The 26,634-nt window shown below is 40.4% G+C and overlaps 1 long non-coding RNA gene across 1 annotated transcript in view; it reads right to left on the bottom strand.

Annotated features, from left to right (window-relative positions):
• The window catches only part of LOC133058872 (uncharacterized), a 100,117-nt gene that overhangs the window by 2,358 nt on the left and 71,125 nt on the right, over nt 1-26,634 (bottom strand). The window contains exons 5-6 of the long non-coding RNA XR_009693412.1: nt 24,804-24,851; nt 20,751-20,891 (exon numbers count right to left, since the gene is read on the bottom strand). This is a non-coding gene — a long non-coding RNA (uncharacterized LOC133058872). The remainder of the gene's footprint in view (nt 1-20,750; nt 20,892-24,803; nt 24,852-26,634) is intronic.

Genomic DNA, 26,634 nt, shown 5'->3' with positions numbered 1-26,634 from the left:
AAAGATATATACACAGACTGAAAGTGAAGGGCTGGGGAAAGATGTTCCACAAAAATAAAAAGAAAGCTATGTAGGTGTATTCATATCAGACAAAATAGACTTTAAAACAAAGACTGTAATAAAATACAAAGGGCATTGTATAATGACAGAGGGGTCAATCCAGCCAGAAGATATAATACTTATAAGTGTACATGCACCCAACATGAGAGCACCAGAATATATAAACCAAATATTATCCAATTTAAAGGAATAAATTGACAGCAATAATAGTAGGGAATTTAACACCTCACTTACATCAATGGATAGATCATCTAGACAGAAAGTCAATAAGGAAACATTGGCCTTAAACAATACATTAGATCAAATGAACTTAACCAATATATGTAGAATATTCCATCCAAAAGTAGCAGAATACACATTCTTTTCAAGTGCACATGGAATGTTCTTCAGGATAGATATTATCAAAAGGACAAACAATAACAAATGTTGGTAGGATGTGGAGCAAGGGGACTCTTCATGCACTGTTGGTGGGAATGTAAATTGGTGCAACTACTATGAAAAAGAGCATGAAGTTTCCTCAAAAAATTAAAAGCATAACTACTGTACGATACAGCAAAATTCCATTTCTTGGTATCTATTTGGAGAAAACAAAAACATTAGTTCAAAAAGATATATGCAATCCTATGTTTAGTACAGCACTATAGTCAAGATATGAAAACAACTTAAGTATCCATTGATAGGTAAAAGGATAAATAAAATATGGGGGGGGGAGAGAAAAAAATACTACTCAGTCAAAAATAAAAAAAAGAAATCTTGTCATTTACAGTGTGAACAAATCTTGAGGCTACCACGCTAAGTGAATAGGTCAGGCAGAGAAAGAAAAATACCAATTAAATGATTTCAATTATATGTGGAATCTAAAAAGAAAAACAAAACATAATGCAGACTCATACGAAACACAGATTGGTGAATTGCTAGAGCAGAGGGGAGGGGAGGGGGACAAATGGGTGAAAGGGATCAAGGGGTACAAACTTCCAGTTGTAAAATAAATAAGTCATGAGGATGTAATGTACAACATGGGTAATACGGTCAATAATATTGTATTAACTTTGTATGGTGGCAGATGGTAACTAGACTTATCGTGATGATCATTTTGCAACGTACACAAATGTTGAATCATTATGTCTTTATGTTGTACAGTTGAAACAAATATAATACTGTATGCCAAATATGGGTTTCCCTGGTGGCTTTGTTGGTAAAGAATCTGCCTGCAATGTAGGAGGCAGGTTCAATCCTTGGGTTGGGAAGATCCCCTGGAGAAGGAAACGGCAACCCATTCCAGTATTCTTACCTGGAGAATTCCATGGACAGAGGAGCCTGGTGGGCTACAGTCCATGGAGCTGCAAGAGTCAGTGGTTTAGCAACTAAATTACCACCACCATGCCAAATATATTTCAACAATTTTAAAAATGCTAGTTATTTTAATAACACAATTAGTGGTAAGTGGCAGGGTTGGGATTCAAATAAAGGCACCTCATATGTTTAACCATTCACATTCTATAGCCCCATCTCTGAAAGCTGAGCTCAGAGAAAGCCTCAAGTAGCCCATAGTTACTCCATATATTTGGAAACAAGATTTTCTAATACATAAATATGATCATGTTACTCATCACTCGTAGGATGAGGCCAACTGTCTACTTAGCCTGGCACTTGAAGCTTCTCACCATCTCATCCCAGTCACTGCCCCACAACACTCCATGTTCTAGCCCATTGTTTCCTCATCATGGCAGTATTCCTGGCTTCTTCAAATCTCTCTCTCTCTGTCCATGCTTCTCCTTTTGAAGTGCTCTTTTCCACCTTCCCTATCTCATATCACTCCATCAGTAAAACTTTCCCTGCCCCCTCCTTCACTCCTAACTCCATCCTGCTGAACCACTTACATCTTCTCCCATAGGAAGTGTCTCACATCTCACTGTACCACTGACTACGTAATACTAAAGTCTCATGCTTTATATGTCAGCTTCTCCCATTGGATCGGGTACTCCTTGAGAGGAGGACCACAAGCAATGATTATTTGAAAAGCATTCACAGAACAACTATTAAGTACCAGGCCCTCTGTCCTTTATAGTTCATCAGCTGTAACTTCTGCATCTTGATTTGACTGATCCTTTGGCTAGGAGGTTTCCTCTTCGCTGTTATATCTCACACCTCAGTGTGGGCTCAGAAACAAATGAGTTAAGGATTGCAGTGAAAGTAGTTTATTTGTGAGGTGCAGGAGGCCCTGCAGGGGATGAGAAAGTGGCTGGGAAAGGAAGAAAGCCATACAGGGCGAGTCATCAAGCCAGTCATTGCCATGGCAAATGGAGCTTAGCATGCTAGAAACATGGGGAAATGGTGTAACACGCATCTCAAACTAGAGGAAGGGCTGCTGGAAATTTGTATTCCATGTCAGGCTTCCCTGGTGGCTCAGATAGTAAAGTATCTACTGCAATGCAGGACACCTGGGTTCGGAAGGATCCCTGGGTTGGGAAGATCTCCTGGAGGAAGCCATGGCAACCCACTCCAGTATTCTGGCCTGGAGAATCCCCATGGACAGAGCAGCCTGCTGGCTACAGTCCATGGGGTCACAAAGAGTCGGACATGACTGAGCGACTAAGCACACAGTCCCATCAATTCTTGGTTGAGGGTGCTCAGGGATAAGAATTCCCCACTCTTTCCTTCCAGCCCACCCTGTATGTCTGAGGAAAGCCCATGGCTCTGGAAAAGCCTTCAGGCAAGCAGGTGCAGATCCTGGCAGTTGGAAGTGGGCTGGAGCGTGCTGGGGTGGCAGGAAGGAATCTGGGTGAGGCACTGATAGCATCTGCTAGGAAGCCACTCTGAAATACCCTGGGGTTGGGATGCAGAGAAAAGGGAACTCTGTGCACTGTTGGTAGGAATGGAAATCGGTACAGCCACTGTGCAAAACAGTCTGGAGGCTTCTCAAAAAAATAAAAAGAGAACTACCACATCACCCAGCAATTCTACTCCCAGGTATATATCCAAAACAAAAACACAAATTCAAAAAGATAAATGCATCCCAGGGTTCATAGCAGCATTATTTACAATTGCCAAGATATGTAAGTAACCTGAGTGTCCATCAACAAATGAATGGATAAAGATACATGTTCCATTATATATATAATGCTACTGAAAGTGAAAGTGTTAGTGACTCAGTCGTGTCTTACTCTTCTCAACCCCACAGACTCCTCTGTCCATGGAATTCTCCAGGCAAGAATACTGGAGGGGGTAGCTATTCTCTTCTCCAGGTGCTCTTCCTGACCCAGGGATCCTGAATTGCAGGCAGATTCTTTATTATCTGAGCCACCAGGGAAACCCAATGGAACACTACTTGGCCATTAAAAAACAAATTTTCTATTTGCTGCAACATGGACGGACTTGGAGGGCATTATGGTAAGTGAAATAAGTTAGACAGAAAGACTGTATGTCACTTATATGTGATACAATTTCATGTACATAACAAAAAAAGGCAGACTCACATATATAGAAAGAAGACTAGTGGTTACTAGGGGGAAGTGAGAGGTGCAAATTACTGGATGTAAGATAGGCTACAAGGATATATTATATAACATGGGGAATATAGCCAATATTTTACAATAATTATAAATGGAGTATAACTTTAAAAAATAGTATTAAAATTAAAAAAAAAAAAAACAAAAGAATCCCCCAGGCTTGTAGAGGAAGAATATGAGTTAGAATTTTGGAAGATTTCCAGTCATTCTCACTTGATAGTAGAATTTCTTAACTCCTAAAACACAACCCAAATTCCCTTTCTTTAGAATTAAAGAACATAGGTGATTAGAAGCCTAAAAGTAATATGAGACTGAACTCATGGATAAAATCTTGTATAAATTGGTACCAGGACTGTGTTTGCACTACAGATGAGGCTATAACTTCAAGGAATAGGTGAATACTTACTATACATCAAGAAATTTTTTAAATGTCCTGGTCAAAACAGGATGAGCACAAGCAGCACATGAAGAGCATGGCCTTCAGTCATGGAGAAGCCAGATAAATATAAAGACATTTAAAAATCAAGTTAATGAAGAAGTCAGCCGATAAGATTTAGGAGAGCATACCTCAGAGGAAAAAAAGTCTATTAAGAACCTGAACAGCCACATGGTGCCGTTGGGCTCGTGGTCCAAAGATCTCTGGGTTTTCATAAGAGAATTTTATGGAGAACAAACCAATATAGGAGCAAAGTACAAATGGCTAGAATCTCTGATAATAGCTTATGGGGAATAGCGCTATGCTATTTCTTTAATTTCCCTAAGCAGTGTTTTAACAGCTATCTTGGTAAGCGAAAAGCAAGTTTTAAAAGTAACTTCCTGCAAAGAGCTGTGTGAGTTACCTCTTCAGGTCTGTGTGAGCAGTACAGTGTAGTTAGGGAAAGAAGATCAAGAACTGACTTGACAAAAAACCCACACGTACGCCAAAGGTAGCCCACATTTTTTTTTTAAGGATTCTGGTTCAAAAACAGAAAGAGAGAATTCATCTGTGTGATATTAACATCTCTTAATAAAGAATGTTACAATAGGAGAGGGTGGTCTACATGGAAATACAGAAATGGGGACCAGAACAACTAAAATTGGCAGAGTTGACCTCATTTGTTATTTTTGTTCTTTGTGATGATGGCCATTCCGACAGGTGTGAGGTGGTACCTCATTCAGGTTTCAATTTGGATTTCTCTGATAATTAGCGGACAGAGTTTTCTCTTGAATCAACCTCTGTAGGCCTAATTTCTCTTCTGGATTTGATAGTTGTTGGCTTGCTGGACATCTACATGCAGCTGTCCTTAGATACTCCAAATACCCTGTGTCAAAACCTAAATCTATTCTCTCATCTCTCTACCCAGACCTAATCCTCCTTGCACTCAATTCTAGGACAGTGTTGTTGTTTTTTTTCCTTCAATTATAGGACAGTTTATCAGCCAGTGTCTCAATTAGAAACCACCTATTGTTCAATTGATAAGTCAAGTTGGACTCTTTGCGACTCTATGAACTACAGCACTCCAGGCTTCCCTGTCCTCCACTATCTCTTGGAGTTTGCTCAAACACATGTGCAATGAATTGGTGATGCCATCAAACCATCTCATCCTCTTTTGCCCCCTTCTCCTTCTGCCCTCAATCTTTCCCAGCATCAGGTTGCAGCTGCAACCTACTATTTTGTAGGTAGTATTAATGGTACTTGCTTGCTGCTGCTGCTGCTGCTGCTAAGTCGCTTCAGTCATGTCCGACTCTGTGTGACCCCATAGACGGCAGCCCACCAGGCTCCTCTGTCCATGGGATTCTCCAGGCAAGAACACTGGAGTGGGTTACCATTTCCTTCTCCAATGCATGAAATTGAAAAGAGAAAGTGAAGTCACTCAGTCATGTCTGACTCTTAGCGACCCCATGGACTGCAGCCTACCAGGCTCCTACGTCCATGGGGTTCTCCAGGCAAGAGTACTAGAGTGGGGTGCCATTGCCTTCTCCAGGTATTTGCTTGGTTGGATGTAAAAGTGAGATTATACAAGACTATGTGCTTTCTCTGAGGAACCATGTAGTCATATTTAATCTCACTTTTACATTCACCAAGCAAGCACCATTAATTCTACCCACAAAATATCTTGCAAATGCATCATTACTTGTTCTAGTTATTTGGTTGCTGCATCACCCCCAAACTTAGTCTTTTACACAACAATCATTTTATTTTCTCTCAAATTTCCCATGACTCGGGAGTTTGGTAAAGGCTCAGTGGTGACTACTTACTTATCTCTGGTCCATGATGTCTGGAGTTTTATCTGGGAAGACTTGAAGGGTGGGAGTGACCTGATGATAGAGTCTGGTATCTACAGAAGGCTTGATCATTTACATGGCTGGTGAACAATGATGGCTGAGGTTCAGCAGATCGTTTATCCTTTCATTCATTTTGTCTCTTTTTGAAAAAAACATCAAAATGATCTACAGGAGTATAGTAGATCACATGTCTGGTGAATGATACAGCCTGTCAGTAGGAATCTCAGCCTGGGCTGTCAGCTGGAGTACCTATATGTCCCCTTCCATGTAGCGAGCCTTCTTCCTCACAGCTTCGTAACTTAATTCCAAGAATGAATATCCCAAGAGGACCAGGCAGAAGCTATGTTGCTTTTATGACCTGGCTTGGGAAGTCACATAATGTCACCTCTGGTATTCACAGTCCCCCCACCTCCAGAATGTAGGGGAAGGAACACAGACCCCACCTTTGGATGGAGCAGCTTCACATTCTAAGAGGAGCATGGGAGATCTTGTTGCACTTGTTTCAGAAAATGCAATCTGCCGACGCATTTCTGCTTGTCCCAGAGGACTGAACTCTCAGGGACACCATTTACCTGGTAGGGTGTTTTTGCGGGGGAGGAAACCACTCCCATAAAAGACATTTGTGTGGCTCGGGCCCTTCCCATTTCTCATCCAGATGTCACCAATATTCTCCTCATTGCTCCCTATGCTGCCATTCCTTCGGCATTCCCACCCACCCTTCTCACCCTTCTCTACTCAGAATTCTTTCAAAAATACTATCATCGTCATTATCACCATCACTAACTTTTATTGAACACTTACTGAATATCAGGCACTATGTTAATTTTTACTTACACAACCCTTAAAAAGGTCCTCATATCTCTCTGGTTTATAGACAGGGAAAGTGAGAACTTGAAAGTTAAAGTAACTTGCCTAAATTCATACTCATAAGGAGTGATGGAGCAAGGATTGATGCCCAAAAATCTAACTTCAGTGCACAAAATTTTAGTATCTATCCCAGTTCCTTCATTTCTAGTTATGTGCTTTATCTGAGTAAACAACTTCTCTGGTTCCACAGAGCCTTCATTAACCTACTTTTTGATGCTGGTGCCTCCCTTACCAGTCTGCTTATTCACCTTAGCTCTTTTGGTTGCTTTAACTTATAATCTGGTTAGGTTGGGCTTTTTCCTGTTCCTCAGACATTCAGCTTAATGCCCTTTGATTTCGTCCATGCTTGTGACTCTTCCTAAAAAGCCATGCCATTTTTCTGGCTTTCCAAGGCCAGCATAAACCTCACCCTAAAGACATGACTATTCCCACAAAGTGTGTTAGTGCCTTCCTGCAGCAATTACATCTGGCAGCCCTGATAATTACTGTCTCCTAGAGAGCAGAAACTGGGTCCACCCTCCCTAGAGCTCCCAACACTCTCCTTTGTGCAAGGAGGTGCTCAGTGGAGGTTTTCTAGGCTAAAGATATGGGATGCATGCTTCTACACTCCCTATTTCTTTTCACAAATAGACTAAAACTTAGTTCTTGGACTTTTACTGTCAGGAACTAGAAAACAGTAACTACTTGGCACCCGAGTTGGGATCTGACCTGATATTTCTGTAGATCATTTCAATGTTTCTTTCAAAAAAAGACAAAATGAAAGAATGAAGACCTGGGTCAGGACAAGGGGTCTTTTTACTAGCAGCAATATTTTGGGGTACACAGAAGTTCCAATATTGGGGATATTGTCCACATCAGAGCCTGCTTAAGTCTCTCAAGGGCAAAGACAGGTTTTAAATTTCTTTTCGCATGGCGATGCCAACCCAAGTTTTCTTGCATAGTGGAAGCTCAATGATAGGTTGCATATATCAATGCTACGTCATGGTGAACAAGCACTATACAAATCATACTTTTATCATTTTCATTGCTGTAAAATACTATAAAAGTTATTTTCAGGGCTTCCCTGGTGGTTCAGTGGTTGAGAATCCACCTGTCAGTACAAGGGACCTGGGTTCGATCCAAGGGCCAAAAAGATCCCATGCGCCGCAGGGCAGCTAAGCCCAGGCACTGCAACTAACAAAGGCCTCACTCCTAGAGCCTGTGCTCCACAATGAGAGAAGTCACCAGAATGAGAAGCCCATGTGTTGCAACGAAGAGTCACCCCCTCTCGCCACAACTAGAGACAGCCCACACGCAGCAATGAAGATTCAGTGCAGCAAAACATAACTAAATAAAAATGAATGAATAAATAAATCTTTTTAAAATGTTATTTCCTATTGTGGGATCTTTCTGTGAGAGTGGACATGTTCTCCAATTTCATGAATTTCTAGTTGTTCTCTTTGATTATTTTTATTCAAGACTTAAAATTTTTTCCCTTAGGCTTGTTCTTTATCAAAATGCAAGTTGAGAGTGACATAAACCAGAAACTTCAAAATTGGCAGCCACAAGACAAGATGTTGTTTTTAATTAATAAGACGTGGGGTTGGGGAAAGAAGTTTTATGTGTGTGTCATAAGTAGTTTAATTCATTAAGATTTTAGTAAGATATTTATGGATGGCTACTTCTGCCTGTTCTGCTTCATTTATACTGACTCGACTCCTTTCATCATTTCTTAGTATTTGATCTTGACATTTGTGCATCTTTTAAATGCTCCAGAAACAATGAAGTCCCTGTCTTGATAGAGATCACTTCTTACATTGGAGTACAGAAAAGCAAACAAAATAACTGCAATAGATGTTACATTGAATTGCAATGTAAAGTATAAGGGAATGGAGGGAATGATTATTTCTGCCTTTGAGAAGACAGCTTAGGCAAGCAAAGTAAAAGAGGAAGTCCAGGCAGAGGGAAAAGCAGGAGAAAAGTCTCCGAGGTAGGAATGCACACAGGATGGTGAGATAAAAGACAGGGAGAAATCTCACTGTGGCAGAGTGGATGGGGGCAGTAAGCCCTGGAGAGATGGGCTTAGTGAGGTTGAAAAGGGGCGTTGTTTACCATGCTAAGACATACGGGCTTTATTCAGAGAGCAGCGAGGGTACATCAAGAGTTTCAAGTGGAAGATGCCACAGTAAGATCAGTGTTTTACAGAGACCATGCTAATGCAGTGTGGGAGGCAGGATGCGAGAGGAGTGGGCCAGGAGATCAGGGCAGCTATGCACATTCAGGACTGACTCAGGCAGTGGGCGTGGAGAGGGGGAGATGGACGCAACTGGTCCACAGAACCTATTTTCCTTGATATTCACAGTGATTGGGGCCAAGTAACATGAGAACAACGGAGCGGCACAGAAGAGTGTGTGTGTATTCGCTCATCCATGTGGTCAAACTCATTTTTTTCATTTATTCCTCAAGCACCTAAGAAACTGCTGCTTATTCATTTTGTCCTACTTGCCCCTGTTTTGTGATTGCTCATTATTTCAGACTGGTTTGGAATTTGCGATGAAGATAATTGCTTGGTACAAATTTACTCAGCCCCATCTACTAAAAAAGAAACAAAGGGAGGGAGGGGGGGAGGGAAGTAAGACTTACTAAGCAAATTAATATTAAAAAATAAGATCGTAAAAAAACTTCCTCCCGAAGATAGCAGTTTCAAGCCTTTAAAAAGCATGGAAGTCCACAGAAATGTGGCCCCCTGACTCCCAGCGCACGTGAGAAGTCCCATCACTATGTCCACCCTCTGCGCCTCACCCAAACGGCTCCTCTGTGTCGGTGGGGATGATCTTAGTGATAGCAGATAGACTGCGCAGTTGAAGGGGGAGGAAAGGAGGAGCAATGATAAACCATGACAAGGTGAGGAACAGCCAACAAGGCAGTCTGCCAAACCTCCAGCTCTTTCTCCCTCACTGCCTGCATCTTTACATTTTGATCTGATCATCCAGTCAGAAATCCTACCAGTCAGCAGTCCCCTTGGGTTCACAAATGTTCTGTTAAACATTCAAGTCCTGTCGTGACTGTCAATGTCAGACTAGTCATCCTAATATTACTGGCAAGGGTGGGCACTGAGGCTCAGACCCTTTAACGGGGCAGAAACAGAACATTACAGGACCAGGAGGAGACAGCTTAGGAAACAGGGAGAGGTCAGAGCTTTGTACTTCAAACTCAGATAAGAGAGAGGAAGCACCTTTCCTCTCCTTCACTTCAGCACCTCATAAGTGTTCCCAGTGCAGCCTTGAGCAGGACCTATGGGACCTTCCCGGGACAGAGACCCCTCTCCACCCCCTACCCCATGCCCTCTGCTGTAGCTCCCCTCTGAAGCACCTAGCTCACAGTACCTGATACACATTTTCTGAGTTGTTTTACAGATGCTAAAACGCCCACCAACTGGAAGATGACATTAAAAACTATTTGATGACCATGAGCATGTAGCCCCAAATTCTAAATGTAGGTCCTATGTTCAAGTAAGGCAGTTGCTTATTGTTTTTTAGTGCCTACTGACCACCTTGAAGTAAGTTATACTTGTCCCAAATATGTCCTTTTTTAGGGAAGGTTAGGAAATGTAGGAAATATCTCCAAAGGACAGAAATGCTCAGTGATGTGGGCTTCCCCGGTGGCTCAGATGGTAAAGAATCTGCCTGCAATGCGGGAGGCCTGGGTTCAATCCCTGGGTGGAGAAGATCCCCTGGAGAAGGGAATGGTTAACCACTCCAGTACTCTTGCCTGGTGAATTCCATGGAAGAAGCTGGCTACAGTCCATGGGGTTGCAAAGAGTCAGAAATGACTGAGAAACTAACACTTCACTTCGCTTCATAGTCTTATCACCACTTCTGCTATTCATAGCTATTCACTGAGGAATAATCCAAAATCATGAATCCTGGTCCCAGCTTTCATCCTATAACTTTTAAATCACTTGCTAAGGAAAAAGGTAGCTCAGCTGGTAGAGAATCCACCTGCAATGCAGGAGACCCCAGTTCAGTTTCTGGGTCGATCTGCTGTAAAAGGCATAGACTAGCCACTCCAGTATTCTTGGGCTTCCTTGGTAACTCAGCTGGTAAAGAATCCATCTGCAATGCAGAATACCTGGGTTTGATCCTTGGGTTGGGAAGATCCCCTGGAGAAGGGAATGGCTACCCACTCCAGTACTCTGGCCTGGAGAATTCCACGGACTGTATAGTCCACAGGGTCACAAACAGTCAGACACAACTGAGAGACTTAAATTTTCAAGGAAAAACTCGACTCCAAAATGTCACTACAAATGTCATATTTTAAACAGAAGTCTTCCTACAAAGTGATAGTTACAATGACCACTCCTGTTTAAATTGAGTTTGATGGGCATCTAGGTTGCTTCCATGTCCTGGCTATTATAAACAGTGCTGTGATGAACATTGGGGTGCACGTGTCTCTTTCAGATCTGGTTTCCTCAGTGTGTATGCCCAGGAGTGGGATTGCTGGGTCATATGGCAGTTCCATTTCCAGTTTTTTAAGGAATCTCCACACTGTTCTCCATAGCGGCTGTACTAGTTTGCATTCCCACCAACAGTGTAAGAGGGTTCCCTTTTCTCCACACCCTCTCCAGCATTTATTGTTTGTAGACTTTTGGATAGCAGCCATCCTGACTGGCGTGTAATGGTACCTCATTGTGGTTTTGATTTGCATTTCTCTGATAATGAGTGATGTTGAGCATCTTTTCATGTGTTTGTTAGCCATCTGTATGTCTTCTTTGGAGAAATGTCTGTTTAGTTCTTTGGCCCACTTTTTGATTGGGTTATATATTTTTCTGGAATTGAGCTTCAGGAGTTGCTTGTATATTTTTGAGATTAATCCTTTGTCCGTTTCTTCATTTGCTATTATTTTCTCCCATTCTGAAGGCTGAAGACGAATGGATAAGAAAGCTATGGTACATATACACAATGGAATATTACTCAGCCATTAAAAAGAATTCATTTGAATCAGTTCTAATGAGATGGATGAAACTGGAGCCCATTATACAGAGTGAAGTAAGCCAGAAAGATAAACACCAATACAGTATACTAACGCATTTAAATTTAAAAAATTTAAAAAGATGGTGTCAATAACCCTATATACAAGACAGAAAAAGAGACACAGATGTATAGAACAGACTTTTGGACTCTGTGGGAGAAGGAGAGGGTAGGATGATCTGAGAGAATAGCTTTGAAACATGTGTATTATTAAGTGTGAAACAGATTGCCAGCCCAGGTTGGATGCATGAGACAAGTGCTCAGGGCTGGTGCACTGGGAAGACCCAGAGGGATGGGATGGGGTGGGAGGTGGGAGGGGGGATCAGGATGGGGAACACATGTAAACCCATGGCTGATTCATGTCAATGTATGGCAAAAACCACTACAAAATTGTAAAGTAATTAGCCTCCAACTAACAAAAATAAATGAAAAAAAAAAAGAGAAAAAAAAGAAAAAACTTAAAAAAAAAAATAAAATTGAGTTTGAAAGGCATTTCTGTGGTTCAATGAACTTCGGCCTAATATGAATACTTCCCAGTTGCTTTTGCTACACTAAGAAAGTGTGCAAGGAATCACAGCCACAGAATCCCCTGCCAATTTTAATTCTGTTTGTGAGGACCCTCTGGTACAATGGGAAAGGGAATGAATTCCCTATAAGAAAATGAAAGACAAGAGTGTTAGCATTTTTGAGTTTTTATTTTGTTTGAATGAGGGAAATGACGCCATGTAATGGATCCAAGGGTCACAGAGCTGGTTAACAACAGTAGAAGTGAGGCTTGAACTGGTCATGGTATTTCCTAAAGAACTGAAGATTTTTAAGGAAGAAGGTACTTATATGATATTTAAGAGAACAAGAATAACACTATCAGATCTCATATCAAGAAAATGTCAGACTGAAAACTAACATAACTGGGGATCCAAAATGTAAAACCTATGAAATATGAAGACCATATGACTTAAATCTTTCATGAACTATTAAAATTAGGCACAAACCTATGTGTGCATGTACATGGCATACATCCCAATCCTTCTGTACTCTTATAAATTTATTGTTTTTAATTATAAGGTGACATACACATAGGAAATCAATAGGTATTTTTAATTTTTAGTAGTTATTAAACTTAAAAGAAGAGAATATTTTTAATATAGCAGTGTAGCATATAGCCAGTTCTAGATAAATAGTTCCAGATGAGTTAGAATCTGACCAATAATATAAACACAGAGAAATGGCAAAAATATGACCTGCCTGTTGACCTTAATTTCAGTTGGAATTACTATGGATTTAATATAGGATAAATAACTTATTATCATTAATATTTATCATCTATCAAGTATGCCAGAAACTGTACACTCTCTGGTTTAACCATTGTTATTACTTTGTGAAGAGGTATACTGTAACTCTGTATCACTGATGCAATAGCCAAAGCTTAAGGACTGTAGCAATTGTTTGTGGAGAATCATTCTACATGCTCTAGTACACTTGATATCAGCATGTCTTAGATGTGCATGTCCATGCATGTGGCCCATGGCCCACACAATTCTGGGCCTCAGCATCTCCCTGCTTCTCTGCCAGAAGCTTCTTTGAAGCCTTGGGAAATTGTTCAGCTGTGCAGAAATCTGCAAGGAGTGGGAGGTGAGGAGAGGCAAATGACTCAGAGTCATCTCAACTAATGGGGGCAAGAATCAGCAGGTAAATGTACCAGGATCCCCACCAGGTGATAAGACACTTCTACACAAGTCCTTAGAAGGTCCCCAGCACAGCTGAATCCAGTTCCCCCAACAACATTATATATATCTTTTGTTGACTTATCTTCCTTCCAAGCCCCACCTTCTCCACTTCTGCTTCCTGGGATCATCTCTGAAGTAAATTATCTTCACCTAAATTCTTGTCTCAGGAGAACCCAAAATAAGGCAAGTAGATTAAGCAGCTTTCCCTAAGCCAAACATCATTTGGCAGAGCCAGGACTGCAACCTAAACCATTTATTTCCAACCGCCATGGTCTACTACTATGAATTCCCTACTATGAATTAATATTAACACATGTGTAAAACTAAGTCAAAAGCTAAGGCAGATATAAAACACATTCCCCCCCCCCCAAAAAAATAAAATAAAACACATTTCCCAGCTCTTTAAAAAATTAAATATGCTTTTGCCATTCTACACTAAGTGTGGTGCTGAAAGAACAGCAAGCACATGGGCCCCTCTTGAAGACCCTAGGGTCTCATGCAGACATGGGGTCTCATCTATGCCATGGACACCAGGGACCCACACGAAGACACAGCTTATTAGGAGCACTGTGTCTACTGATGAATATGTGCCTATCACATCATGAATAAGAACCCATTCAGGATGGAAGATAATATACTATTGAAGCGGCTATCAGGTTTAGCAGCAATTTTTTGTTATGGCTGCATTAAATATGCTCTGGTCAAACACTATTATTTCCTGTAACTTTTTGAAAAATCCACTGCACTTTCATTGCAAAACTCTCACCTTGTTAAAACTCAACAGTTCACCTATGCTAAGTTCATCTACCAACAAACATAGAATATCATGAGTAAAATATATTATGCTAACTGGCTGCACTTTAAATTTACAAGAATAAGGGCTTGCTTAGTAGAACATGGCAAGACAGTTTTTAGAGTTCTATGGGAAGAAATGAATATATGTGATACTTTTAGAGAATGGAAAGAAAATATTGTTCAATTGTTCAGTCATGTCTGACCCTTTGCCACCCCATGGATGGAAGAAAATAGAGCAAGGATATATGATAGGATTGCCATGCTATATACTAGCAGCAAGTTTTAGACAATATTTGCAGGCTTGGGTTCTGAGTCTGACTCTACTACTAAATACACCATGTGATTTGGGACATTTTATTGAACTCCTCTTCTTACTCATTTGTAAAATAAGGACAATGCTTCTTGCCCTGTGTGCTGCACAAGGGCACCTGAGAAGCTCAAGTTAGATACTGTACCTAAAAATTCTTTGAATCACACAAAAACTTAGCAAATATAAACTACTGACACTTTGAATCATCACCATCATCAATGTGATGATTGATGATGTTTGTTACACGATGATGTTCTGTTTGTTACACGATGATGTTCTGTTTGTTACACGACAGACACCATGGATAAACTTTTCAAAAATATGTCAGCTGGCATGTGACCTTGCTGTGACATTAGTTATAATTGAGTGGAACTGAATACAGAGCATATCTGATTTTGAAATGACATTTTACTAATGGGGGCTCCCACAAAATTATAATATGGCTTTGAGAATAAAGCTATGGAATATCCCAGCACACTGCATTCTTTCTCTAGAATGGATTCCAGAGCCAATTCCACTTCCTTGGAGTTAACTAATTGGTTAAGGAAATGAGTTAATTCCTCCAGACCACTGGGTACCAATTAGTGCTAATTTCGGCTATAATGAAAAATGGGCTGAAACCAACCTAAAGACATTTAGTGGGATAAATGCAAAGTCATACTCCTAGGGACAAGGAAAGCGATCATTGGTTATCCTATCCTTGTTTGGGAGAGTCTGATAATTAGCACTGCGCGCTGAACCAATTGAGAAACCAGACAAGGATATGAGGTCATTCAGGCAGGACTATTACCTCATCACTGATAAAGCTGATCATGAAGAAACCAGTGTAACTCTATAGACAAGTGGGTCTCCCAATACAGAGCGCCACTGGATGGCTGCCAGCTCCCTGGGGCAAAAACCCTTTGCGAAACTTAGATCCTGGGGAGGGCAGCCCAGAGCACGTGCCTTCCATGGGCCAGCTGGCTCCCAAAGAAAGGGGGGAGAAAGGTGCTGAGCTAAGGACGTCCACTTTCTCCATCAGGCCTCCTCTGGGAAGGCTAAGTGAGGGGAAGAGAGAGAGCCCAGGCCTAGTTCAGAAATAGGGTTCCCACCACGCAGAGGAAACGTCAGGAGTGGCAAAAGAATTCCTCCCCCTCTGTAAAGCATGGAGGCCCAGGGGGAACATGTGACCTTTCAGGATTATATAGCGAGTTGGTGGCAGCGTCAGGGCTGAAAGCCAGAGCTATTTTATTTATTTGTGTTTTTAAAAACAATAGAGCAAAAACAGAAAAAGAGATACCTTCTGATTTATTTGCATTACACCTGAAAAAGTTGAGGGTTGGGCTTGTTTTATAGACTACAAACTTAGCACAAAACTACCGGTCACCTGTGTGGCATAAGTATAGGGTCCAGATCACAGAAAATAATATATCTGTTCTCCAAGACTTTCTGGAAGACCATATTCAACTCTATGAACCCCATTTAGGAAGACTGATGATATGGGAAGTACAGAGAGATATAATCAGGACAATAAGAAGCTGAAACAGAACTGGAATTTGGAGAGTTCTCGTGAGAAGAGGGAGGGGACTTGCTTCCATAGAGCTCCAGAAGAAAGAGCTGAGAGAAATGAGAGGAGTCAGATGGAGGCAGTTCTAAGTCAACGGAAGGAAGAACCTTCTAACATATGCAGACACATACACACACACTCCTAGCAGTGAGTCAGATGCAAAGTTGATCATGTCACCCTCTTGAAAAAACCACTGATGGTCTCCTAGTGCTCCTAGGCAATGTCCAAGTTCCTTAGTAGAGTTCACGAGCCCTTTGTGGACAGTCCTTTGGTTGATGTCCAGCTTCAGCTTGAATGCTCTCCCTGTCATGACATTCGGGACCAGGTGTCCACTCCAAACTAGTCATATCTACCCTCATTAAATACATATTATGGACTTTGCATATTGGAATTACTCCTTTATGATGAGCCACAGCTATAATTAACAGAGAATGCGAAAAGGAAATTGGGTTAATATCTTGTGGGAAGCAACTGCAAGAACTAAAATAAGGAACCACCCCAGTGATTCAGACTAACCCTTCTTAGGTGTACACAAAAGCCCAACTAAATCTGTTTACACTGAGTCCTTTCAAGGAATTCAAATGCATGAGGACAGAGGTGAGAAAAATTCAAGTTCCCCCTTGCCAGGATATTGCCAACAGTGAAAGCCCCCATTTAGAATTCATTGCTTTTAAAAATGTAATTTTTGCATTTTAAAATTGTGTACCTCTGATGGAAGATTGAAGCCAGACTTTCAGCCCGCTTCAGCTAGAAGTGGGGAGAGGTAATCACAAATGAATAGAAGGAATAGCTCAGAGCTGATTTTGGCCTTGAAGAGAACAAGATGAGCCCTTTGCCCATGTAATTTCTTTGTGCAACTTGTTATTTTATTCTTTACTTGCTGGCCTAGTGGTGGGAGACACATCATTGTTATTAAATGTATATCTGCTCTCATTTATCCTGGAACATGCTGCCAGAAATGACATGTGAGAAGAAGATTGCAGGCAAATTAGTGCCACACTTCAAGGCCTCTGCCTTGGGACATTCAGCGGTCTCTGCTTTCTCTGTCCAGGTGTCTCAACACCTAGAGCATGTCCTCTTGTTCCCTTCCAGCATCTATAAGAGTTTTGAGCCTGAGAACAGTTTTGTTGTATTTTAACATAAGAAATACCACATAAGACTTGTCCACGAAACTGGAAAAAGTGAGAACATGAAGGAAGACTGAATACACAATTGAAGAAAGAGATGATTAACGGAGCAAGATTTTGGAAGAGGTGGGAGGGGTCTAACAAATGTCCGTTTATCTAAAAAGTCATTTTAAGACTGAATTCTAGAGGTCGGCTACAAAAGCTCAGCCTTCTCTAAACTTGGAAACCATTCAGCTTGACAACTCCTCTACCGCTTATTTCTGTTTCTTCTTATCAAAGTATTATAGTAAAATAATAATAATTCAAAAAATTGCCATTTAGCTCAGAATACATCCATTCATAATACAAATTTAAACTATAGTTTAAAGACTTCATGGCACTTAAGCTATTTGAGTTCCTATTAACTAAGGTTCGAAGTGACTCATAGATTAAGAATCACATTTATAAATGTAGTTTTCTGAAAGCTCGCTTATGTAACATCACAAGCAAGATATAAATAAACAATGTACTATTCCGTCATAGCCAATAGGTAACTACCTGGACACAATTAGTGTCAAGGCTCAATGCTATAAAGAAAAAAAAATGTGGAGAAGTGGGTGTCAAATTAATGGTGAAAGTACAGGAGTCTGAGCTCTGTGACCATCGGAATCTTAAGATTCATTGTCTCATTTTAATATTTTCCAAACCAATTAAATGACCCAACTCTGGGAAAATGTGACATTTAACAGGCATTTGAGAATGGTTAATTTGGTATATGTGTCTTTGTACTTTTTTTTAAACTTTGTATTATGGAACATTTTAAATATATGCAAAAAAGAAGATAATATAATGAAACTTCATGTATCCATCACCTATTCTCCCTGAAAATAATTTTGAAGCAAAGTTCAGATGCCATTTTATTTCCTGTGTGTGTGTGTATTACAATTTGAACTATTATTATCAGTGCTCACCTCCTGGGATTGAATTATTTATCAGTCACCAAAGATAAAACAACCACAAGCTTCTCGATAAATATTTGTGGATAAAATGAGTAAAAGGCTAATATTTATTGAGTACTTACTGCATGCCAGGCCCTGTTCTAAATGTTTTGCATGCACTCTCTCATCTAATTTTTATAACAACCTTAAGCCATAAACGTCTTCACATTTCAGATGAGAAAACAAGTGTAAAGAGATTGAGGGGCTTCGCCAAAGATGAATACAAATTCAGTGAAAAAGAAATGAAACAAAATCATATTGTGAATATAGAATAAAAGTAAGGCAAGAATGATGCTTGATATTTTAATAAGGTTCAGAATCCAGGCCTTTGAGAATGAAAGTAAATATGGCAAAATATTAAAAACTGGTGAATCTGGGTAGAGGTATTTGGGAGCTCTTTATAGCATTATTGCAATTTTATGTTGTAAGTTATTTCAAAATGCAAAGTTAAAAATGGAGACTTCCCTGGTTAAGACTCCATGCTTCCAATACAGGGGGCCTGGTTTTGATCTCTGGCCAGGGAACTAGATCCCATATGCTGCTAAGACAGCATGCAGCCAAATAAACAGGTGTTTTTTTTTGTTTGTTTGTTTTTTAAGTTAAAAATTTGAAGTAGGCCCATTTTTTCTCAACTAGCAAAGTTCAAGGAAGAATCTGACTGACAATTTTGCATAATGGGCCAGGATTTCTCTTATGTTGGGTCCCTCTGAAATGAGAACCCAAGTCAGGTTTAGGTTTAGGTCAGCTGTGGGGACGGTTGGGAGGAGGGTCATCTCAGGAAGCAGAAATGAGGGGATGGGTAAAGCGACGCAAGGAAGAAGAAAAAGACAACACAAGAACACATTATCAGCTGACGTCTCCCTGAGACCCAATCCTCCTGGGGATCGGCGGTGGCCCGTCTCCAAGGTGGCCCCCAGGGATCCTTGCCTCCGTGGAAGCAGACCTTTGTGCAGTGTCCTTCCACACTGCACCAGGGTTGGTCTATGTGACCAACAGCATACAGCAGAAGAGGTATTATGTCATTTTTGAGATGAGAGCATAAAAAAGACTGGCTCTCATTTTGGTCACCAGCCCTCTCTCTCTCAGAGCACTCAGTCTGGGGGAAGCCACGTGGTGAGAAGCCCTGGGCAGGGGTCCACATGGTGAGGGGGATCCTCCTGCCAACAGCCGTGTGAGTGAGTCAGAAGTGAATCCTTCAGACCTGTCATGCCTCAGAAGACTACGGTCTTGGTTGACACATGGCTCCTCTGGTGAGAAACTCCAAGTCAGAACCATCTAGCTAAGCTGCTTCCTGATTCCTGACCCATAGAAACAGAAACAAGAAATTTTTGTTATTCTAAGCCACTGAGTTGGAAGTAATCTGTTACACAGGTAACTAATACAGGACCCTTTGAGGAACTGTGTTAACACATCTCAGAAACCTTCCATCAAAGACTGGGAAGCTGAGGCAATTATCCACAAAACACCAATTCCAGAGTGGGCACTGCAGGTGGAATGCTGTCAACACGCCAGCGCAAACACGGAAGAAACACAGGTGGGCTGAAAGTATGTGAGGTTGGTGTACCGGTAAGCACCTGCTAAAGGACGTCAGGAGGACACAGCTTTAGCTTTTCTAGGACAAGATACAGGTTTGATGCAACATGAAGCTCTCCTTAGGAGACTTCTCTTTATTCCCTGTGTTAGTCTTTCAAAATTTGCAGCTTATCTCACAGAAGCATTAACCTAGCCAGAACTGGAATTTTTAAGACTTCATTTTTCTGATTAAAAAAGTAATCTCTGTGATTAAAATATATTTGAACATACAAAAATACCCAAATAAGAAAATTTTAAAACATCAAAACAAATGCACCATTCACAGACTACCCCTGTTAAATTTTGAAGCCATTTAGTATGCCGTAAAAATTCATATACATTTTACTGAAATCATTTTAGTTATAGTTTATAGATGCTTTAACCACTAAAAAATATACTAAGAGTAATTTTTAACATGAAGCAATAACTAAATCTTAAACACATCATTGGGCTTCCATGGTGGCTCAAACAGTAAAGAATCCACCTGCAATATGGGAGACCTGGGTTCGATCCCTGGGTTTGGAAGATCCCCTGGAGGAGGGCATGGCAACCCACTCCAGTATTCTTGCCTGGAGAATCCCCATGGACAGAGGAACCTGGCAGGCTATAGTCCATGTGGGTTGCAAAGAGTCAGACACGACTGAGCGACTAAGCACACACAAACACATCATTCGTGAAAAATAATAAATGTGAATCAGGTTTCCAAATCTGATTTCAATTTCAATTTCAGTTATGTTTTCCGAATGAGGAAGTTCTGAGCAAGTTAGGGCGTGGCATCACTTATTTAAGCAACACTAATAAATCCCATGCCCTGACCACGACGGAGGCACTGCTGAGTGCAGGTTGAAATAACCTTCCAATTGCATTTTTCAATCTCTGTTAGGATGTTCTTTTATTAAAAATAAGAATGAGCTGAGCCAGTGGGTCAGCATTCCCTCTTCAGCTGCTGAGCCATGAGTCTGGCCTTGTACTCATTCCACACTCACTGTTTGATCAGATGCTCCTTAATAGCCTCTTCTCTGGGGGTAGGCACATGCCAGCTCCAAAGCAGTTTTCCTGAATTCAGTGCTGGCTTCTGCTAGAAACAGGATTTTGGGAATAAAAATGCATTCTTCTCCTTCATTAATCTAGAAGAAAGAATGAATACAGAAAGGTTTAGTTGTTTAATACACAAAAGAAATATGGTTTAGGATCTAACATAGATCTAACATAGATTAACAAAGAGTTCATGTGCTCCTCTCAACCCTCAAGGACCTAATCAATCAATACCAATGTTCGGTGTGTATGAGGGTCATTTGGACCCATCTAGTCCTGACACCTGTCTTATCAATACCTTAAGCAATTGTGCATAAAGAATTTGAAAGGGTTAGTTAAGAAAATATACACTCCTATGGGACAAGCCATACACAGTTTGTATATAAGACAGGTAGTTACATCATAGTTCATAGGTGGAATGGAGTGTGCGTCTGATGTTAACCATTATTTCTTCCCTCAGTAGTATGTAGTGTTCTGTGCCTCTGTTCTGGTCCTAGTCTAGATCTTTCTCTTCTATAGAGTCACATTCTACTCCTTTGCCCTTGATTACGCTTCTATGTTCTATGTATACTTCCACATTCTAGATGGGTCCCTATGTGCCAGGGATAGAGTTCTGAATTAGAGACTGATCCCTTTCTCATGGGCTTCAATCTCTCTGCAATTATTCAAAAATTTTGTCACAAAGTTCAGCAGGGATATTTCTTTCAGTTTTGCAGTTTTTGCTCTTTTTAAAATTGCTATTGCCGAATGCCAGTGTATCAGAAATCATGGCCTCTTAAATACTTTCTGTAGCTGGGTGGGAGTGAAACTGGAATCCCCTAAGATTTTAAAAGAGGACAAGAGAATTTCCTAGGTTGGATATGCCTGGAATGCAATCTTATTACTTAAGTGCCTTTTCTTCTAGAGGTGTGCTTCTCTGTTCCAATACAAATGCTCTGGAAAAGAAGAGACTGGTCTCATAGTAAACAGCTCTTTAGGCTAACTCTGCCTGGATTCTACAGGCAAAGCACTGGTTATGAGTTGCAAAACTTCTTTGAATACTTATTTTATACTGTTTGAAACCTTCTGCGAATCTCAAAAAATTAGAAAAAAGTTCAAGAGTCTAACTACTCTTAGGAGAATCGATAAGGTTTTCATTAATACAAGATAAAACCAGTATGTATATAACATGGAAAATAGCAGATCAAAGAAAGGTTCAGTTCAGTTCAGTTCAGTCTCTCAGTCATGACCCATTTTGTGACCCCATGAACCGCAGCATGCCAGGCCTCCCTTCCATCACCAACCCCCGGAGTCCACCCAAACCCATGTCCATTGAATCAGTGATGCCATCCAACTATCTCATCCTCTGTCATCCCCTTCTCCTTCTGCCCCCAATCCCTCCCAGCATCAGGGTCTTTTCCAATGAGTCAACTCTTTGCATGAGGTGGCCAAAGTACTGGAATTTCAGCTTCAACATCAGTCCTTCCAATGAACACCCAGGACTGTTCTCCTTTAGGATTGACTGGTTGGATCTCCTTGCAGTCCAAGGGACTCTCAAGAGTCTTCTCCAACACCACAGTTCAAAAGCATCAATTCTTCTGCACTCAGCTTTCTTTATAGCCCAACTCTCACATCCATACATGACTACTGGAAAACCCATAGCCTTGACTAGATGGACCTTTGTTGACAAAGTAATGTCTCTGCTTTTTAATATGCTATCTAGGTTGGTCATAACTTTCCTTCCAAGGAGTAAGCATCTTTTAATTTCATGGCTGCAATCATCATTTGCAGTGATTTTGGAGCCCAGAAAAATAAAGTCATCCACTGTTTCCCCATCTATTTGCCATGAAGTGATGGGACCGGATGCCATGATCTTAGTTTTCTGAATGTTGAGCTTTAAGTCAACTTTTTCACTCTCCTCTTTCACTTTCATCAAGAGGCTTTTCAGTTCTTCTTCACTTTCTGCCATAAGGATGGTGTCATCTGCATATCTGAGGTTATTGATATTTCTCCCAGCAATCTTGATTCCAGCTTGTGCTTCCTCCAGCCCAGCGTTTCTCATGATGTACTGTGCATATAAGTTAAATAAGCAGGGTGACAATATACAGCCTTGACGTACTCCTTTTCCTATTTGGAACCAGTCTGTTGTTCCATGTCCAGTTCTAACTGTTGCTTCCTGACCTGCATACAGATTTCTCAGGAGGCAGGTCAGGTGGTCTGGTATTCCCATCTCTTGAAGAACTTTCCACACTTTATTGTGATTCACACAGTCAAAGGCTTTGGCATAGTCAATAAAGCAGAAATAGATGTTTTTCTGGAACTCTCTGGCTTTTTATGATCCAACGGATGTTGGCAATTTGCCCTCTGGTTCCTCTGCCTTTTCTCAAACCAGCTTGAACATCTGGAAGTTCATGGTTCACGTATTGCTGAAGCCTGGCTTGGAGAATTTTAAGCATTACTTTACTTGCGTGTGAGATGAGTTCAATTGTGCAGTGGTTTGAGCATTCTTTGGCATTGCCTTTCTTTGGGATTGGAATGAAAACTGACCTTTTCCAGTCCAGTGGCCACTGCTGAGTTTTCCAATTTGCTGGGATATTGAGTTCAGCACTTTCACAGCATCATCTTTCAGGATTTGAAATAGCTCAACTGGAATTCCATCACCTCCACTAGCTTTGTTCAGAGTGATGCTTCCTAAGGCCCACTTGACTTCACATTCCAGGATGTCTGGCTCTAGGTGAGTGATCACACCATCATGATTATCTGGGTCATGAAGATCTTTTTTGTATAGTTCTTCTGTGTATTCTTGCCACATCTTCTTAATATCTTCTGCTTCTGTTAGATCCCTACCATTTCTGTCCTTTATTGAGCCCATCTTTGCATGAAATGTTCCCTTGGTATCTCTAATTTTCTTCAAGAGATCTCTAGTCTTTCCCATTCTATTGTTTTCCTCTATTTCTTTGCATTGATCACTGAGGAAGGCTTTATTATCTCTCCTTGCTATTCTTTGAAACTCCGCATTCAAATGGGTATATCTTTCCTTTCCTCCTTTGCTTTTCGCTTCCCTTCTTTTCACAGTTATTTTTAAGGCCTCCTCAGACAACCATTTTGCTTTATTGCATTTCTTTCTCTTGGGGATGGTCTTGATCCCTGTCTCCTGTACAATGTCACGAACCTCCGTCCATAGTTCATCAGGCAGTCTATAAGATCTAGTCCGTTAAATCTATTTCTCACTTTCACTGTATAGTCATAAGGGATTTGATTTAGGTCATACCTGAATGGTCTAGTGGTCTTCCCAACTTTCTTCAATTTCAGTCTGAATTTGGCAATAAGGAGTTCATGATCTGAGCCACAGTCAGCTCCCGGTTTTGTTTCTGCTGACTGTACAGAGCTTCTCCACCTTTGGCTGCAAAGAATATAATCAATCTGATTTTGGTGTCAACCATCTGGTGATGTCCATGTGTAAAGTCTTCTCTTGTGTTGTTGGAAGAGGGTGTTTGCTGTGACCAGCGCGTTCTTTTGGCAGAACTCTGTCGGCCTTTGCCCTGTTTCATTCCGTACTCCAAGGCCAAATTTGCCTGTTACTCCAGGTGATTCTTGACTTCCTACTTTTGCATTCCAGTCCCCTATAATGAAAAGGATGTCTTTTGGGGGTGTTAGTTTTGGAAGGTCTTGTAGGTCTTCATAGAACTGTTCAAATTCAGCTTCTTCAGCATTACTGGTCGGGGCATAGACTTGGATTACCGTGATATTGAATGATTTGCCTTGCTCTTAAATAAAAAAAAAAACAATAAGACCAAATAAAATTTCAAGGCAAATTTAAAATTTTTTAATTCTATTCACATTGTTCAGTCATTCTGAACCTGAAGTTTTTGATTCCCACCAGATCGTCCTCCTCTTAGACGTCTACACTGTGGAATGCTGCTAGAAACTGGTGTTGTCTGGGAGCTCCTGCGTGCTGACCAGATGGACAAAGCACATAACTTTGTAAGAATGACTCAGAGACCGGGAGCAAGGATTGCTCTTACCAGGCACAAATGAAGATCATATGAGTTTTTCAGTGCTTCTGTCAAACCCTAAAATTGTAAGAGAACCCAAGTTAATAAAAAATCAAAGGTAACTCTTCATCAGTTAAATCAAGCAAGAGACAAGGAAAGTCAAAGCAGAGACATGGATTTTTTTTTTTACTACTTCTACTATAGCAACAGACCTACACATGATTCTCCAGGAGATAAATAAAACACAAATCTAAACTGTTTTCAGTACTCCAAAATCCATATAAAGCCAAGAAATGTATATTTACAAGGAGTGAGCCACACCACCAATTAAAACTTATATCCAACATAGATCATCTATTTTTATTAAGCTTTAAGAAATTCCTCCTAACAGCAAAAGTAAATGATCATTACTTCTAGAGTGAGTGGAATTTAAGCTGGAATTTGTAGGACAGAACAGTTTTTACTCTAGAGGACACATGATCTAAATTACTCCCCATTTACTTAACAACTGATATGATGAGTCTTATTTACCACCCCATCATCCATACATTATCTTCATTCCTAAACTCAAGTGATTTTTACACATTTCTCTTAAGTTATGGATCCAAGAACTGGACCATTTAGTGGTAAACATCTGATCAACAGAGCTTTCACTTCCACAGGAGAAAGTAAACACCTGGAATAAAAGAGACCCTGCAAGCCAACTTCAAGAGCCAGTACCCCAAAGTTAGGTGTTCCTAATGTGTCCAAGGCAAATACGAGGGAAAACTAGAACTTTACAAAGTGTGCACATATGTGATTATGTAACAAACAGTTTGGCTACTCTAATATAGCTATTTTTAATTGAAATATTTTGGCCCTCTTCAACAACTTAAAATTATTTTAAAAATATTTTCTGATCAATATAGATTTTTGCCAAAAAGAAGATTCTATAATAATTCTTTCCACATAAAATGTTACAATTTTCTGGAATATATGTCTGAATTTGTTTGGTGATGCTTTCCACTATCTATGAACCCTGTTCTTACTTAAGTTTATGTGCATAATTACAGCCTATTTGTTTTCGTGTTGTTTGTCTTGACATTGGAAAACATTGGCATCATCACAAGAGTTGGAGAAGGAGCTGAAGAACCAGATAGATAGACCTCACTATCAATCCTGGTTCTGCAACTTACTAACTAAGGGACCCTGGGCCAAATCCTTAACTTCATAAAGACCAGTTTTGCTTTGTTTTTAACTTGGAAAACAGGAATCATAAGTAACTTACAGGATTTTGTAAGAATCAAATGAGAAAACATACGTGAAACCCCTGGTGCAGGGTTTCTTCCATATTAGATACTCAGCAACTGAGACTTTTCTCTTGTATGAGGGAACACAGACATCCTCAATCTGAAAATTATAGTTGTCTAGACTCTGAGGGAACATGTAAATATTTACTTGAAAATGATTGCTTTAATGACATATGCAAACTAAAAATTAAATGCATATTAGATTTCTAATAGTGGGCTCTGAGATAACTAATTTAATCGCAAGCCTCCCTCCCCCAGAGTTCATCAGAAATGGAGTCAGTATAAAAAGCCAGATAATGTAAGGCCAAATGAGCTTTGCTTCTGATTCTCTGCCTGGGCCTCATCCATAAAGACGTAGCATGATGACAACACGAAAAGGCAGTCATCAATCACCTTACTTTCCAGGTGACCCCACGAAGTTCCAGTAAAAATGGCAATGAAATATTTCATTAAAATTCAGTCAAGATTCCATATAATTTTGTTAACTAAATCTTTATAAGAATGTCATGCATATCCAAGCAGTTTGAGAAGTGATAATCCATAAAAGAGAATGATAATACATAAAAGTTACT

Source organism: Dama dama, chromosome 6 (genome assembly GCF_033118175.1).
Source record: "Dama dama isolate Ldn47 chromosome 6, ASM3311817v1, whole genome shotgun sequence".
NCBI lineage: Eukaryota > Metazoa > Chordata > Mammalia > Artiodactyla > Cervidae > Dama > Dama dama.
The sequence above is the reverse complement of the archived record's forward strand: the minus strand, read 5'-3'. Positions and strand labels throughout refer to the sequence as shown.